The 18116-nt window shown below is 34.3% G+C and overlaps 1 protein-coding gene across 1 annotated transcript in view; it reads left to right on the top strand.

Annotated features, from left to right (window-relative positions):
* Window positions 1-18116, top strand: part of LOC111057992 (cyclic nucleotide-gated cation channel subunit A-like) — a 289690-nt gene that overhangs the window by 189945 nt on the left and 81629 nt on the right. The gene's annotated exons all lie outside the window — the stretch shown is intronic.

Below are 18116 nucleotides of genomic sequence, written 5' to 3'. Positions count from 1 at the left end.
ACTTCAATGAAAGCTATCATTGCTGAACATCAATAAAGATCAGACTTTAGTGAAGAGTTAGTGTGTAGTCTTCCTTGCTTCCAAGGATTCACTATGAAAAATCGTCCTCCATCCTTCATTTCACTGTTTTGTAGCAGAAATATAAATTTATATATTATTGGTAGGCTTTATATTAAGATGAAATAGGCTTCATATTAAATATATTATATATTGAAGACTCTCTAATCTATCACCAAAAACACAATTCTACAGTGGACCTACAGCTTTTCAAAGTTTACATTCATTCTTTATATAATAACAATAATAATTGATTCAGTGTGGTTATACTCGCAGCATTTTGAAATAGAAGTCTGTTGTCTGAAATCTCACAAATTTATCACCAATTATTTCAATGATCCTTCCTTGATGAACTTCTATTATTCATATTATCCTACAATGAATATCAAGAAAGTTCGTGTTCTCTCATAAGAACTATTCATTCGTTGTTCCACAAAGTTCTAAAAGCAGTATCCATTTTAATAACAGTATCAGTGGTGGAGAAGAGTCCCCTCTATCTCTTCAACAAACAACGGAATAAGAAACCAATTCAGGAAGTTTGCAGTTCTGTTGTCAGCGATGTAATAAAAAATTTCAAGCCGAACAAATCGTTTTATTTCGTCGCTGGGAAAAGCCTAAATGATCGAAGCCTATTGTGAAAATTACTTTGAACGGTCAGCATTGGGTGAGTGAAAGCATTGATTTTATTCACAGGGATTGCTGACTGTTTAAAGTGCATCACACTATGGAAGTTAGTGCCGCGTTCGTTTATAACAGTTTGGTTGTGTTTGATCAGAATGAGTCAAATCGAGTATTTGACCAAGAATGTTGGCTTTTACAGTGAGAGGATTATTATGAGTCAGCTTTGTTTGATGATCTTGGTCGATTTCAGTAACCGTCATATAAAAAAACACACCACCATATTGGCAATTTTCAACTCCGGAAAACACAACATGAATGAGAAAACAGAACATGAATGAGAAAACACAACACGAATGAAAAACATTACATGAACATGAATGAAAAAACACATCATGATTTACGTCGTGCGTTCAGATGCGTAGAATACCTCATTTTGGTAGTTTGATGATGAACTGTAACTGTATTTCTTTGGCATTCCAACCACAGATAATGAAAATACATGAATTTCAGACGCAAATCAAGATATTATCAATACAAAAAACAGACGCAAATAACGATATTAGAAAAGAAGAATTTAATTATTAATTGGAAGAGGAGGTAACTAACTACACAATGGGTATATTTGGTATATTACACATTGGGAGGGCCGAGTTCTAAAATAGAAAACATACAAATGGGAAATTAGAGCTATGAAACAAGATAGGAAAAATTATTACTATCCAATGAATTTTTTGAGAGTGATAAAATGATAAGTGTGAGGTGAAATTTAGTTCAAAGAGGAACAAATAATGAAAAAATAGAGAGAAAACAGTGCAGTTCGCTACTGATAACAAATTCATAGGTTGTAACAGACGTGAAGGAAGATATGGAAGAAATATTGAAGATTGAAAGTAATAGGATGAAAAGTGCAAGAACAATTGAGTTTCAAGAGAACCAAATAACAAAAACAGTCAATGAAAAAATAGAGATAAAACAATGCAGTTTGCTAAAGATAAGAAATTCATAGGTTGTAACAGACGTGAAGAAAGATATGGAAACAATAATAAAGATTGAATGAACAGATTGAAAATAATGAGATGAAAAGTGCAAGGAAAAGTGAGTTTCAAGAGAAACGAACAACAAAAACATGTAGTGGAAACAATGGATAGAGTTTGCAACACCTAATAAATAACTTATATAGGATGTGACAGCCGCAAAGCATGCTATATGGAAAGAAGAGAAGATCGTCCGTTGTCATAGCAACCGCTCTGTATTTTTGTTCCATTTATATTATAAAATGGAGTCGCCGATTTCGTTGTTCATGCTGAGAGAACAAGACAACCCTAAACGCTCAGAGACGTTCACTAACTCAATTAGTAAAGAGAGGCTGGTGTCAGACAGAGACGGAAGCAGTCTTGCTGTGAAGTTGGGGCTTAACTGGATTGTTATAATACACAAATGATGACAGGAGATTCGGTCTATCTTTGTTGTGCACGCTGGCTTCCTGGATTGCCTGTCATTAGGATTCCGGACCCTGTTTAACCTATATTCTATCCTGTTTCTACCCTATATTCTAACCTGTTTGTGGTGGAAATATTGCAACGACTGTCTGTGTCGGAGTGTCATGTTCCCGCTGCTGAATTGGGCTTTTGTTTCCAGCGAGTGTTGAGAGTTATGAGATATTATAATTGGGTTATTTAGAAATATAATAATCATTCTGTTATAAACTAGTAGTTCTGTGAACAGTAGACCTCACGCAGTTTTCTCATCCACAAGTATTTGATGTCACCTGTCCTAGTTGATTCAGTTGAATCACAATTCACAGTTGAATCATAATTTACTCTTAAAAACTGTTGCTTGTTTTCTCCAAGATCAAAACCTCACTTATATTAATAAACTCAGTTCACGTTTGGATTTGTATCCCATATGATAATTTATCCAGTTCCGTGATAATCTTTCCATCTGATAAAAGTATATCTCAACTGTTTTAATTTTAAATTATTTTTTTTCAATCAAGAATATTATAATTTCTTTAGAATTATTTAGTTAATTTAATCGTTTTTTATTCCATTCTCTATCACCTATCAAATTTGTTTTTCAAATGTGAGAATATTGATTCTCATTATAAAAAATATTGAAACCCTACCTTACAGAAATAGACATGGCCAGACATCTGTGAAATGCATGTAATGAGTAATCCACTTCTCAGCTGATTGATAATGAATAATAATTATTATTTAGTCTGATTAATCCTATCTTCAAAGTAGATGATATAGTGATATCAGAGTATTGAGGAATTCATTTTCTTTTCATACTATCCATAAAATGCCAAATTTCAAAAAAACCTTGTGTATACATCGACGCGCAGTTTAAAAAGGAATATTCCTGCCAAATCTCATCGAATTCTATTAATGCGTTTGGCCGTAATCGCGTTACATACAGACAGACAAATGAAAATTCTAGTTTAAACATCGACCTCACTATTTTTGATCAATTATCTATCACAAAAATCGGTCAACTCTGTATCATAATTTAATCTGGCATATCATCTATTGAATTTTTATAATTGACAATGTCTCATTTTTGTTTCATCCATCTACTATCTCATATAGTTTCTTGCATTTCATTATAGTATCGACTTCTTATGGGCTAGAATCTCGTATCTTTAACTACATGATGGGTTTTTATTTGGTGTAATCTCTCAACATTGTCTCTTTTCTGTTAGGGCTACTTGTAATATAAATAGAAATAAAAATCTCAGTACCCTTTTTTATTACCATAGGTAAGGAAAGTATTGCTTTCCAAAAAAAAATTAAGGTGCCCCAATTTCAAGTTTTCTATACGTTTCAAGGTCCCCTGAGTCCAAACACATGATTTTTGGGTATTGGTCTGTGTGTGTGTATGTGTGTGTGTGTGTGTGTATGTGTGTATGTCTGTGAACACGATAACTCCATCCCTAATAAACCGATTGATTTGAAATTTCAAACTTAAGGTCCTTATACCATGAGGACCCGACAATAAGAAATTCAATAATTCAAGATGGCGGAAAAAGTGGCGGATAATTACTAAAAAACCATGTTTTTCACGGTTTTCTCGAAAATGGCTCTAACGATTTTCTTCAAATTTATACCATGGATAGCTATTTATAAGCCCTATCAACTGGCATAAGTCTCATTTCAGGGAAAATTTCAGGAGCTCCGTAATATTCTTGAGAAAAATGGCGGTTAATGACTAAAAAACTATGTTTTCAACGAAAACGGCTCCAACGATTTTCTACAAATTTATACCATGAATAGCTATTTATAAGCCCTATCAACAACTGACATGAGTCTCATCTCTGGGAAAATTGCAGGAGCTCCGTAATATTCTTGAGGAAAATGGCGGATAATGACTAAAAAACCATGTTTTTCACGGGTCTCTCGAAAACGGCTCCAACGATTTTCTTCAAATTTATACCATGGATAGCTTCATAAGCCCTATCGACTGACATTAGTCTCTTATCTGGGAAAATTTCAAGAGCTCCGTAATATTCTTGAGAAAAATGGCGGATAATGACTGAAAAACCATGTTTTTCACGGTTTTCTCGAAAACGGCTCCAACGATTTTTTTCAAATTTATACCATGAATAACTATTTGTAGGCCCTATCAACTGACATGAGTCTCATCTCTGGGAAAATTTCAGGAGCTCCGTAATATTCATGAGAAAAATGGCGGATAATGACTAAAAAACCATGTTTTTCACGATTTTCTCAAAAATCGCTTGACTGATCTATTTTAATTCATACCCTGTATAGTTATTTATCAGCTCTATCAACTGATATGAGTCTTTTTCCTTGGAAACTAATGGGGTCCACCCTATCCTTGAGAAATGACTTTGTAAACTCCTTCTCGTGCATGAATTAGGTAGGTAGAGCAGTTTATAAAAAGAACACATAGTCAAGATATTTCATAAGTAGAACAGCTGTTTTGACGACTTTGAAAAAATGACGACTGAAAAAAATCATCGAATTTCACAATTCACACAAAGAAAAAGTACTCTGAAAACAATTATATATACACATATACAGAAGTCTGATCGTAGTTTCAAATATGAGCAAGGAAAGTTGTGTGAGTGTACCACACCAGATTTTTCGAATTATTCATTATCACTTCATATATCACTTGAAATTCCAAGAATGTAGCAACATGTTAAAAAATAATTAAAAAACGGATACTAAGTTTTTATTTCAATTTATCTCTCAACATTTTGTAAATTATTCATTCAACCTCGAATTCGCAACCTATTCCTCCAATGCATTCCTTATAAATATCCTCTATTCCATTACTGCCTCTATTCATAATGTTTTTTCTCCTATCGAATATCAAACCTATTCCACTAATGCACTTACAAAAAATGTGAATTTCAATCGAACCTTTAATTGAATCTTATAGCATTACTGGCGTCTCTTTTCTCCTCCACTAACTACTTTCTCTTTCTCATTCTACTCAACCTGACCATCATCCTCTCTCCTCTAATCTTCACCTCCCTAAACCACCTCACCCGTTCTCTTCTCCTCTCTCTCCATCATGACCTTCTTCTACTCTATTATTTTTCTAGTCTACGAAATTTGTCACTACATTCAAAATCAACAACTCAATCAGAATCTGTACCTGTCTATTTCTGAAGGCTATCATCAACTCTTCCTCCTATTCACTGTTCTCATCTTCCTGATTCTTCTCCGTTTTTCATATTTTTTACTCCTTCACCTCACTCTTTTCAACTCCTTCTCCTCCTTCTCCTCCTTCTCCTCCTTCTCCTCCTTCTCCTCCTTCTCCTCCTTCTCCTCCTTCTCCTCCTTCTCCTCCTTCTCCTCCTTCTCCTCCTTCTCCTCCTTCTCCTCCTTCTCCTCCTTCTCCTCCTTCTCCTTCTTCTCCTCCTTCTCCTCCTTCTCCTCCTTCTCCTCCTTCTCCTCCTTCTCTCCTCTCCTCCTTCTCTCCTTCTCCTCCTTCTCCTCCTTCTCCTCCTTCTCCTCCTCATACTCCTCCTTCTCCTTCTCCTCCTTCTCCTCCTTCTCCTCCTTCTCCTCCTTCTCCTCCTTCTCCTCCTTCTCCTCCTTCTACTCCTTCTCCTCCTTCTCCTCCTTCTCCTCCTAGTCTTCCTTCTCCTCCTTCTCCTCCTTCTCCTCCTTCTCCTCCTTCTCCTCCTTCTCCTCCTTCTCCTCCTTCTCCTCCTTCTCCTCCTTCTCCTCCTTCTCCTCCTTCTCCTCCTTCTCCTCCTTCTCCTCCTTCTCATCCTTCTCCTCCTTCTCCTCCTTCTCCTCCTTATCCTCCTTCTCCTCTTTATCCTCCCCCCCCTTCTTCTCCTCCGGCACCTCCTCCCTCTACCTACTCCTCCACCATCCCCCAATCCCTCTCCCTCTTTCTTTACCTCCTCTTTCTCTATCACCTCCTGTTTCTCTATCACTTCCTGTTTCTCCTCTCACAGCATCCAATTGTCACCGCCTTTGTTTGGTGTGTCACTGCATCACACAGTAGAGAGTAGCAACTAACATCCTGTTTGCAAATTCAGTCTTTCTCGCTTTGTATGGCGCGAATCAGTGTTCACATCCTGTCACCTCTAAACTCTTCCTGTCCCTGTCACCCACTTTGCACATACAATCCTTTTATCACACTTCTTCTCTTCCTTTAATAAAACTCTCCTCTTTCGCCGAATCATCATCATCCTCTTCCTCCTGCTCTTCCATTCACCCCATCCTTCCTTCTCCTCCACCACCTCTTTCTTCTCCTTATCATCAACATTTCCCTCCTCCTGCTGCTGTTTCTTCTCCCTCTCCTTCTCACCCAACTCTCCATCATCCACTTCTTTTTTATTAATTTGTCGTTCTCTTCTCCCACTTCACACACTTGCCACTTCTCCTAATCTTCCTCCTCCTCCTCCTCCTCATCATCCTCCTCCTGTCGCTTTTCCATCTCTTTCTCACACATGCTTACAATGTGACTCTCGTGTTTCCCTTTTCACTCATACTCTTTTGGCTTACCCCTCATTTGCAGTAAAGTGTCCGAAAATATGAGTTGAATTGATATAAATAAAAATAAGAATCTAAGTTCCTTTTTATAGTTATTTGTGCAACTAGTGCACAAAGTGACAGTTTGCTGCACCGAAAGAAACGTTTACGCCCGAGCCGTAGGCGAGGGCGGAATGGTTTCTTGAGTGCAGCAAACGAACTTTGCGCACGTATTTCACATTAAATTTTTCCTACAGTTACCATTGAATATGAAAAGTGGGTAATCATGGGTAAAATTCCCTGAAATCCATCAAATGTTTTCCTGTGTAATTTTATCATTAATGAATATAATTGAATAATGTGGTAAGTAGCCTATATTTGAGATTTCAAGGAAGCTTTTTTGCGCAATTACCGAGAAATAAGGAAAAATTTTTGCGCAGATATATCTCTCTCAGTGAGGGAAAAAAAAATTTCCCTTTTTGGAGGAAAAATTCCCTCTCTCTATACTGACAGATTAAAGTGAATCCATCTAATGCTATACTGACAGATTAAAGTGAATCCATATTTCTACATCTAATGCTATACTGTCAAATTAAAGTGAATCCATCTAATGCTATACTGTCAAATTAAAGTGAATCCATCTGATGCTATACTGTCAAATTAAAGTGAATCCATATTTCTACATCTAATGCTATACTGTCAAATTAAAGTGAATCCATATTTCTACATCTTTATACTGACAGATTAAAGTGAATCCATATTTCTACATCTAATGCTATACTGTCAAATTAAAGTGAATGCTAGATGAGGGAAAAAATAATTTCCCTTTGAGGGAAAAATTCTCTACTGTCAAATTAAAGTGAATCCATCTTTATACTGAGTGAATCTGTTACATCTTTATACTGTAAAATTAAAGTGAATCCATCTAATGCTATACTGACAGATTAAAGTGAATCTGTTACATCTTTATACTGAGTGAATCTGTTACATCTTTATACTGTAAAATTATAAAGTGATTGCAAATTGAATAATTCGGAGGGTACAAGAGAGTGTGATACACCCATTTAACAGGGTGCGGGAGAAGCTTACAGGTTATGTTTGCTCGTTTTCTTAAGACTTGTGGTATCAAGTTACCTGTTGCTACAAGACCCGACTCATCTAGGCCAACAACTTTAGATATGGTAGAGAAAACTGTGGTTGACTTGGAGAAATAAGTCTCTCCACTCTTAATATAACACTTTTGTATAAAACTAATATTGTCCTTGTTGTCTGCATCCTCGAAAATTTCCACATAATTAATAGGTAGTAGATTAAAGCTAAATGCAGAGATTACATAGGATATTATTTTATTTCGTTGTTGTGGATTGGTAGGCAGATTTAATTGTACTCCAGTCAATTTCTTGGTATTGCTATTTCCCCAGTAAACATACTGTAGAAGATCATTATAGATCAAACAACAGCTATTCTTCAAATTATCTGTCAGTTTTCTCCACATTTTAGCCAAGGACACAGAATAAATTGGAGCATTTTGGAAATAATTCTTACTGTCATTTAAGAGTGACAAGCAATCTTGAATAGGGTCAAATTGATTAGAGCTATAGTTATTTCGAATGCTGTAGTTATAAATTGTTGCTTCCAAACGTGTAATACCATGCATTTTACCTGTAGGAGAGGTGAAAGGTTTCCCGTAATCTTGAATCTGCACACTCAATAAAGTCTACAATATGGTTACCTAACTGCTTATTTACACCAGGGCTTGTGATTTGACATATAAACTTATTATAAATTTTTACCCTCACATTACTATTAACCCAAGTCAAGCAATCAATCCCAACAGTTTTATTGTTATCTACTATCACATTATAGTAGAGGTCAATGATCTAAGTTGATCTTTTACATTTTTTATCTGCAATGTCATACAAGCATTTCCAAAGTTCATCGGAATTTGTAACAATAGTTGAGAAATCATTTGCACTACAATAATGTAGATGACCTGTATCTAGTATGTCCAATAATTCGGAAATCTCAGATAAAATTGGAAAATGTACATTTTCTGTTTTTGTTAACGCTAGATCAACATCATCGCCTTGGAATCCTGTTGAAAATTTAATATTTTTTGCAATAGAATCAAATTCATTGAATGAAATTGACATCAAGAGGCGAGTTAATTTTTTGAATTTTGCAAAGCTAAAACACTGCATGACCTTGATTGCTATGAACTATAATTGATAAGGTAGGAATGTGCACTTAGCTGTAACAGTTGTGTCTGAGGGGGCGTATCTCTTGATAAAAATGGCTATAGATATCCTCAGACCTATATCACTTGGGGTATCAGCTCTATTGATGTCTTAACAGAGAGAGGTCAATGATCTAAGTTGATCTTTTACATTTTTTATCTGCAATGTCATACAAGCATTTCCAAAGTTCATCGGAATTTGTAACAATAGTTGAGAAATCATTTGCACTACAATAATGTAGATGTCCTGTATCTAGTATATCGAGCAGTTCGAAAATCTCAGATAAAATTGGAAAATGTGAGGGAAAAAATAATTTCCCTTTGAGGGAAAAATTCTCTACTATCAGATTAAAGTGAATCCATCTAATAACTTATACTGTCAGATTAAAGTGAATCCATCTAATAACTTATACTGTAAAATTGCAAATAATTGGTTTGCTTTCCACCCGACAGTTAAGAAAAATTTCACAAATTTATATTGAAATTTTCTATGTGCTGTACAAACCGCAGGTGTTGCTTTTTTGGTAAGTGTGCTCTCCGAGAATATCTATAGTAAATTTAGTATGAACAAGCATTCCAAAAATATTTATAGATATCCTCAGACCTATATCACTTGGGGCATCAGCTCTATTGATGTCTTAACAGAGAGTGGTCAATGATCTAAGTTGATCTTTTACATTTTTTATCTGCAATGTCATACAAGCATTTCCAAAGTTCATCCAGAGGCGAGTTAATTTTTTGAATTTTGCAAAGCTAAAACACTGCATGACCTCGATTAAGTTATGAACAATAAAATTGATAAGGTAGGAATGTGCACTTAGCTGTAACACAGTTGTCTCTGAGGGGGGCGTATCTAATTGTAGACAGACAACATGTACGAGCTTTATGCAATCTCAGTGCATGCAAGCAATAAACACACTGTAATTCCTTTCTGTTGTAGAAGAATCCATAACGTGCAAAGTTTCTTTTCTGTGCATTCATATACATCGGTGCCAATTTCATACTTTGCATTCGATTGTTTTCGCACAAGAAATTATTTGTTTGATACATATTTTTAAACAGCAAAGAATTATAATGTTGGGCACTGTACAAAGCACATCTTCCATCGGGTCTATATTTATGTATCTTACATGCATCATAACACCACGAAGTGGTGAAAAAGCTGAAATCAGGCTTGAGAAAGTCCTCCGGTATGCATTGTACGTTAGAATGCAATCTTCTCAAAAACTTTGCTTTCTCAGTTCCTTTTGTGAAAATTTTCTCATAACCTGCAAGGTGACAAAAGTTTGAAAAATAAAGACGATATTGTACTATTGTAGTCTGATTACACTCTATATTTCCTTCTCAACCTGTAACGTATAGCTTGCAAGATCTAAACGGAGAAGTAATTAGTGGTAGGTTTAATGCAGAAGAAATTAAAAAAAAAAAATGCAATTAAACGAAACGGAGAGACAGGTGTATTTGATTGAAAAAATATTAAAACGTGATAAAAAAGGACTGTTAGTGAAATGGATTGGGTTTTCAACGCCTAGTAAAGATCAACTATTAGATGAAAAATAATCTTTTGTAATCTATTGTAAATATCATGTACATTTATTGTAAATAATCTATCGAAGATTTTATTGTAAATATCATGATGTACATTTGTTGAAAATATATTAGAAGTATTATTTGTCATCATCAAACATTGGTTCTCATTTCGTAATATAAGAATCTTTTGAACATCCATAATCTGTTTGATGATGAGGAGGAGAGGAGGTGGAGAGTGTTGGCCTGCATTCCAATCTCTGGGAAACGCCTCTCTATACATGTAGCGTCATCATGCCCTTGGTCATTGTTCTAAATACCAGTGGCTTTGTTCTAACTATTGTAAAAATTTTCAGTACCTTATCAGATCACGTTCTGTACGTTTGTAATCATGAGTCAATTACCAATTGTTAACTTTGATAAATTAATTACAAATAAAGAAAAGCCTGCATTTTGTAAAAATGGAGTTGCATGTCTAAACATCATTCATTACAAGATTATTTATTGTTACTAGTAAATTCTATTCTGGCCTAGTTGTCTGTGCCTCTTATTCTTCTTGAAGAAGAAGAAAATGATGAAGATAAAGAGGAAGAAGAAGAAGAAGAAGAAGAAGAAGAAGAAAAGGGTGAAGAAGAAGAGAGGATCAGGAGACGATGAATATGTTTGGAAAGAAGAGAAGAAAAAGTACATCACTTTTGGAATAGAACTAGTAGTTCTGTGAACAGTAGACCTCACGCAGTATTCTCATCCACAAGTACCTGATTGAAACCACGGTATTTAGATATTTCTTCTTCTATATACAGTGATTGAAACTATAGACATTAGAGAAATACAGTAATAGACTGGCTTCTCCACACATCTGTGTAATCACTTGTCAGCTGATTTATGATGAATAATTCTATAGTCTGAATTTTACTCTAATATTGGCGTATGAAGAAGGCTCCTTTTTCCTTTTATATTATCCTTGAAATGCAAAATTCCCAAAAACCTTGTATATACGTCGGCGCGCAATTAAAAAAGGAACATACCTGTCAAATTTCATGAAAATCTATTAGCGCGTTTCGCCGTAAATGCGCAACATATAAACATTTAAACATTAAGAGAAATGCGAAACCGTCGACTTGAATCTTATACCTCACTTCGCTCGGTCAATAAAAGCGAACAGAATATTGATAATTAAAGAGAAAGAGAAGTTTTATTTGAAGAAAATGAATAGTGAAATTTAAAGTAAAATGTAAATGTTTATTCATTCAGATAGCATATAGCTTCAAGATGGATGAAGCTTTTACATAAACAGCATCTTATTCAGCGTGTCTATCTTATCAGCTTCTTTCCTTTCAAATAGCGTTTATAATAATGTGAACCATATCAAAGCCAGATGGCTTCTTCCTTCTTATCTTGAAGACTTGAATCATTTACTTCCTCTACTGAGAAAAGAATGCTTGGTGATTTCAGCTTTCTTCATGTTTGAAAATGTTGACTTTCTTTCAAATGTTTCTATTAAATCTCAATTCTTCCAAATTCTAGTATGAACTTGAAAAAATCATTTTGAAGATAGGAATCCTTTTGAGCATAGGAATAGACATAGAATTAGGAAATGACAATCTTCCTAGGAAAATAAGCCTAGGAGAGTGATCCTGGAAATGTTTATTAACTACGAGCAGGAGTTACCCGTGCTTCGCAAGGGCAGTTGAAAGCACGAATAGATTCTTTTCATTTGATTGACATTGTTTTCAATTGATTAATTAAAATTAAAATATTAGCCAATAACCATCCTCAGTAAATTAAGAATCTTCATGCAAAATTTCCAGTTAATCAGTTCAGTAGTTCAGACGTGAAGATGTGTGAAACATGTATTTCGTAACCTGTATATATATATACAGTACAGTTATACAGTACTACACAGTTATACAGTGCAGTTGTACAGTTATTCTTGTGTCACCCTATATATATTTTTACACTTATATACAATTACAAATGAATTTACATAATATAGACTGAGAAAATATTTTTTGAAGTGCATATGATATGAAAAAAGCAGTTGTCAATAGTTGTAGCTAATATTGTTATGCATTAACATGAATTTGGAAAGAATATTTGAAAACATCCTTGCAACTAACTCTAGAACGAGAAACTTAAAGAGTAATAGGGTTTTAGCACATCTACAAAAGAGTTTCTTATCTATACTAGACTGGGATTGATTCACTTTAATCTGTCAGTATAAGTTGAATTGGGTTCTTATATCTTAGAGATTCATGATGCTGAAGCTGTCTGAAGTAAGATCTGACTGAGAGAATAATTTGAGCATATCTTCCAAGGTTGACTCTCACTACACTTGCATATGAGAGATTTTCTTGTTGTGTTTTACCAGTACATGGAATCTCAAAGTGAGTATTATTATTTCTTGCTTTCATATTACAGAATCAAACAGTGATTCAACAAGTTAATATGCAAGTAATAACTATTAACTGAATCAGTAATTTCCAACTCTTGTAATGTGAACAGATCTATTAGTATAATTTATCAAATAGTTTCATCAAATAACTAACCTTTGATTTGCTGTGTGCTCCTCCTCCTCCTCATCCTCCTCCTTATCCTCCACTCTAACTCTGCTTCTCATGTTATCATGATGAAAAAAAAACTCAGTTTTAGATGTTCAGTTGAGTGAATTTTGGAGCAAAGGCTGTGAGTAATAGACTAGTAATATTTGTAATTACACAGAAAAGTTTTCTGTCTATTTGTTATGTATCATGTTTCTGTAATCTTTCAGATAATATACTTGCATATTCAAGGTTGAATTTATGCACTGAGTCAACATAAATGTATAGTTTTCCTAATATTTCTGATAAAGGAAGAAGCAAAATCATTCAAGATTCGGTAATCCGCAGGTTTTGCATTGAAATTTTCCTATAGGTTATATGTCATTCAACTAATATTATTTGTTAGCTGAGTGAAAACGACAAGTGAAGAATAAATAACAGTTAAAACAAGGAGAGACTGGTGTTCTGTTGTTTCTTGAGAAACTATGAAATATCACACTTTCCTCCAAAATGAAGAAATTATCCAACACTGTGAGTGAGAATATTGCACAACAGCTGAAGCCAATGAAATTATAGTGTTTTTTCACTCTAACTTTGTGGGTTGAGAGTAGTGAGATGAAAAAAGCTATTCATACTTATCTGGAGAACTGTAATCTAATTCATGTTGAAAGTGTACATCTAACTAGACATAGAACTAACTCATAACTAACCAAATCTCTACACGTATTTATTGTTTAACAAGGATGCTAACAACAAAAAATTCGTACCAAAAAGATTGCTTGAATCTTACTTTCATCATATTGTAATCTTAATTTTCCAGCATTGTGGTGTTATTACAGTATTCCATAAAAGTTTTTCCTTGCTTGTGACAGAAACTCAATTGATAGAGAATCTATGTTCCTTATAGCATTTGAGACAAATTATTCCTCTTGATAGACAAATCTCCCAAGTGTAAGGGATTGTGATCACAAGTCACTATGATCGAAGAGAGTTTCTCTCTCTCTCAAATTTGTATTTTAAAATTCTGCTAGTTGCTGTTCCCCGAATGTCTCTGTGGTTTTCAAAAAAAAAACTAGTTCTAGCTAGATATGCATATCACCTGAAATCAAATAATCGCTTTGCTTCTCTCAACAATAGCCACTTGTGCTTTCACCAACTTAATCTGAATCACGACGTTCATTTGACTTGGAAGGGATACATCAAGGTTGTCTTTACATGTGTCTTACACTTATCTAAATACCTACTTGCATAATTACTCAAATATAACTATAATCAATAGCTTTCATTTTTCCTTTGATAGAAAAAAGTTCTGTCTAAATCTGCTTCCATAATATTTCTACCAGTCTTAATCTGTTACTCAAATAATCTACTTGCTTTTCATTTTTAACAATCACCTTCAAGTACTTTCTACATCTTTACATCAGTGCAACTTCATCTAATTTTGCTTCAACTCTGATGCACAATTTTGGTGACATCAATGATATTAATTTATCAAATAATAGTTGTCTCTTGTCAGGAGCCTATAGGCACTTTTATTTATACTTGAAAGTAATGCATTGAACTCGATGTTGAAAAAATGCATCGGTCTCTTGAGAGTTTGATGCATTAATGTAGTTACGATAAATATTTTCTTGAACGAATTTATGTAGCGTTGACACAGGGTTTGAAAACTAGATAGAACCAGCTAAAACTCTGTTGTTAAAAAATCTTGTCATCTACATTATCATTAATGGTTGTTGAGAAGTAAAATCGTAACTCATTTATTTCTGTTCAAGTAATTTCTGGATTGAGCCTACTCAGTAAAATAAAATACAGAACATGTCATAAATGTCATAACAGGGAATGCTGTAGGAATCTTCAATCTACAGCAATTGTATTTATTATCGTAGTTATCTCAATCATAGAAAAGCCAGCAGTATTAAAGATTGGTGACAGTGGAATAATTATAATTGATATTGCAGGAATGTGAGTTGTAGCGAAATCTCATTGCTAGGTGTGTGAACCGGGGGATTCACTTTAACTGGCAGTATACGAATGACGGATTAAAAAGGAACTCACGAGTGATTTCTCTTTCACATGGCTTTCGTAATAGAGGAAAAAGCGGCAACGTGCCAGGGGGCTCGAGTTGGGTGCAAGCCACATATAAAGTGAATAATATGGATTCACTTCAACTGGCAGTATAGGAAGGCAGGATTAAAAAGGAACTCACGAGTGATTTCTCTTTCACATGGCTTTCGTAATAGAGGAAAAAGCAGTAGCGAGTAAGCGAGAATAGGAGATAACGCATGGGGCCATCTGTTTTTTCCACCTAGTAGTTTGCACAATCTTTAAGCTTATGCGAGAGACAGAGAAACGATGGGTGTATCACACTCTCTTGTACCCTCCGAATTATTCAATTTGCAATCACTTTATAATTTTACAGTATAAAGATGTAACAGATTCACTCAGTATAAAGATGGATTCACTTTAATCTTTGCGCAAAAATTTTTCCTTATTTCTCAGTAATTGCGCAAAAAAGCTTCCTTGAAATCTCAAATATAGGCTACTGTGGTAGTAAATGAATGAAGGCGGCTGTGTGCTGAATGTGATGGCTGTCCTCGAACTCGGTGTCCTTGATATTATTTTAACCTGCACCACCACACTATACCACAGTTACCAACTTAATTTTTATTTTGCTGCACTGGTGCTCCATATAATTTACTAACTATTTTGCGTTGCCATGTTGCAAATCTGGAGTACGCAAAGTAATACTTTGCGCACTAGTGCGGAAAAGTGATTCTTTGCGTTCTGTAAACAGTGCAGGAATGGTCACTTTTCAAGGTAACTGTAGAAAAATTATTTTTCGCCACACTGCACAGAAAGCAGCTGTTTTCCAGTCCCTACGTAGATCTGAAAGACCTTGTTTGCAGACGATGTCAGAAAAGGGTTTCTTTTCCGGTCTAGGCCAGAAAGTTGTCTCTTTCCAGCCGCTCATGGAAGTAGTTGATAAGTCATCTGCTAGATCGGGCGAGTGTCCACTTTCATCATCAGCTGAAGTCGCCATGATTTCAGTTCCAGTTTCGAATCAAACTAATTCGCTTCGCAACCAGTTTTATTCAATTATTTATTGTTGATTAGTGCATTCCGAATTTCCAAAAATACTTGAAGATGACTGCGGTATTCCAAGTGAAATTTTAAAAGAATCTGAAATCCTGACTGCAAATAATCCACCACTAAAATCAAGAGATAGGTACGATAGCTTAATGAGTATTCTTTATTTTGTATTCTTTATTCATTTAGTCAGCAATACCTGTAGTGTGGCGAAAAATATCGTTCGCACCACGGGCAAAAATGTTTTTCCAGCTCTCAATCTTTTCTAGTCCTCGGTCTACGGCCTCGGACTTGAAAACCGATTTCGAGCTGGAAAAATCTCATTTTCTGCTCTAGGTCCGAAATATACTATATTCATGACATGTTTCGGTTATATCAAGTTGATAATGGCATTACACGAGTATGTCCAAAACATATTATACTACTATTTTATACTTCTCGTATATCCAAAACATATTATCGTGGCTAAATAATTTGAAAGGGTACTTAGATTTCAATTTTTATTTATATACAAAAGTAGCCCTAGAAAAAAGAGGATTTGAATCGAATATATACCTTTCATTCATGATGTAGTTACACAATGATAATAATAAATTTTATTCCCGTTAATATAAAAACAAGCAATACAATAATTAAAATTTACTTAATTTTCAACTATACAATACATTAAATTCACTACAAATATGAATAAATTGAATTTTTCGGAAATTAACCTACTCAACTATGGGAAACCCATGATAATCATCCAAATATCTCAAATGTCTTCTCTTTAAATTTTTCTATAGTTAGTATTTTTATTGATTCTTTATCACAATAAAAATGCTGGTGTGTCGCACTCACACAACTTTACTTGCCGTTATGAAAAATTGATCACCTGACGGCCTGACGCTAGTGTTCCCGAGCATTTCAAGTCTACTATTCAAATATCTGAGCCAGCTGGTGACAGGACAATAACGCTGGAGACACACGAAGTCTGCTATCTCTTTATAGTGAATGATTAATTAGAATCAACAGTTGCCAACAGTTTGCAATTGATATAATAACATTTTCTCGAATTTCGAGCTTATTTTCAATTTTAGGTGAAAATGTTAATGAACATTAATTAATTTTCATGTTCAATCTTCTCCACTTGAAATTTTTTGGTAGAGAGTTAGTGGGGAGGATATTTTTAATATTCTTTCCAAAGAATGGACATTGATATGTCCAAAGCTCCGCCAATTTATGTAGATGCATAACAATATGATTATTATCTATAGTTATTATATTACAAACTGCTTTTTCATATCATATACAGTTCAATAATTATTTTCTTAGTCTATATTATGTAAATTCATCTATAATTTTGCTGTATTGTAAGCTATTGTATATAAGTGTATAAGCCAGTATATATTGTAATCTACATAAATAAAGTACTCAATCAATCAATCAATCAATCAATCAATACCTCCGATGCAACTCTCTCATGTTTACCTTTCCACTAATACTCTCTTGGCTTACCCCCTCACTTGTAGTGAAGTGTCCGAAAATTTGAGTTGAATTGATAAAAATAAAAATTCGAATCTAAGTTTTAAATTTTTAGTCACGACATGTTTCGGTTATATCAAAATGATAATGGCATTATAAAGCCGAAAATTTCTATTTATGAATACAAAAGTAGCCCTAAGGGAAAAAAACGAGTTGAATTGACTATGTTCCTTTCATACATGATGGAGCTCCACAATAATTATAAATTTTATCTCCATTGGTCTAATATACAAACAAGCAATCTAATCAATAAAATTCACATAATATTAAAAAATACAATGAATGAAAAATTTACTACAAATATAAATAGAGATTTTTTCCCCCAACCTAAATTGAAATTAACCTACTCAACTATGGGAAACCCATGTACTAGGAGTATTAACAATATCATCAGAGACTCTACAAATGAATTTTCAGTAGCACAACTCCAATAATTATTATATCAAAGTTTTTCTCTTGAAAATTTCACTATGCGGAATGTTAATGCCCTTTTCAAGGAATGTGGATAGTACATAGTGCAAAGCTTTAATCTCAGTAATGGATAATATCATTCAAATA

The sequence above is a fragment of the Nilaparvata lugens genome, chromosome 6 (genome assembly GCF_014356525.2).
Source record: "Nilaparvata lugens isolate BPH chromosome 6, ASM1435652v1, whole genome shotgun sequence".
NCBI classification, from domain to species: domain Eukaryota; kingdom Metazoa; phylum Arthropoda; class Insecta; order Hemiptera; family Delphacidae; genus Nilaparvata; species Nilaparvata lugens.
Note: the sequence above shows the minus strand (reverse complement) of the source record. Positions and strands in the feature narration are given on the sequence as shown.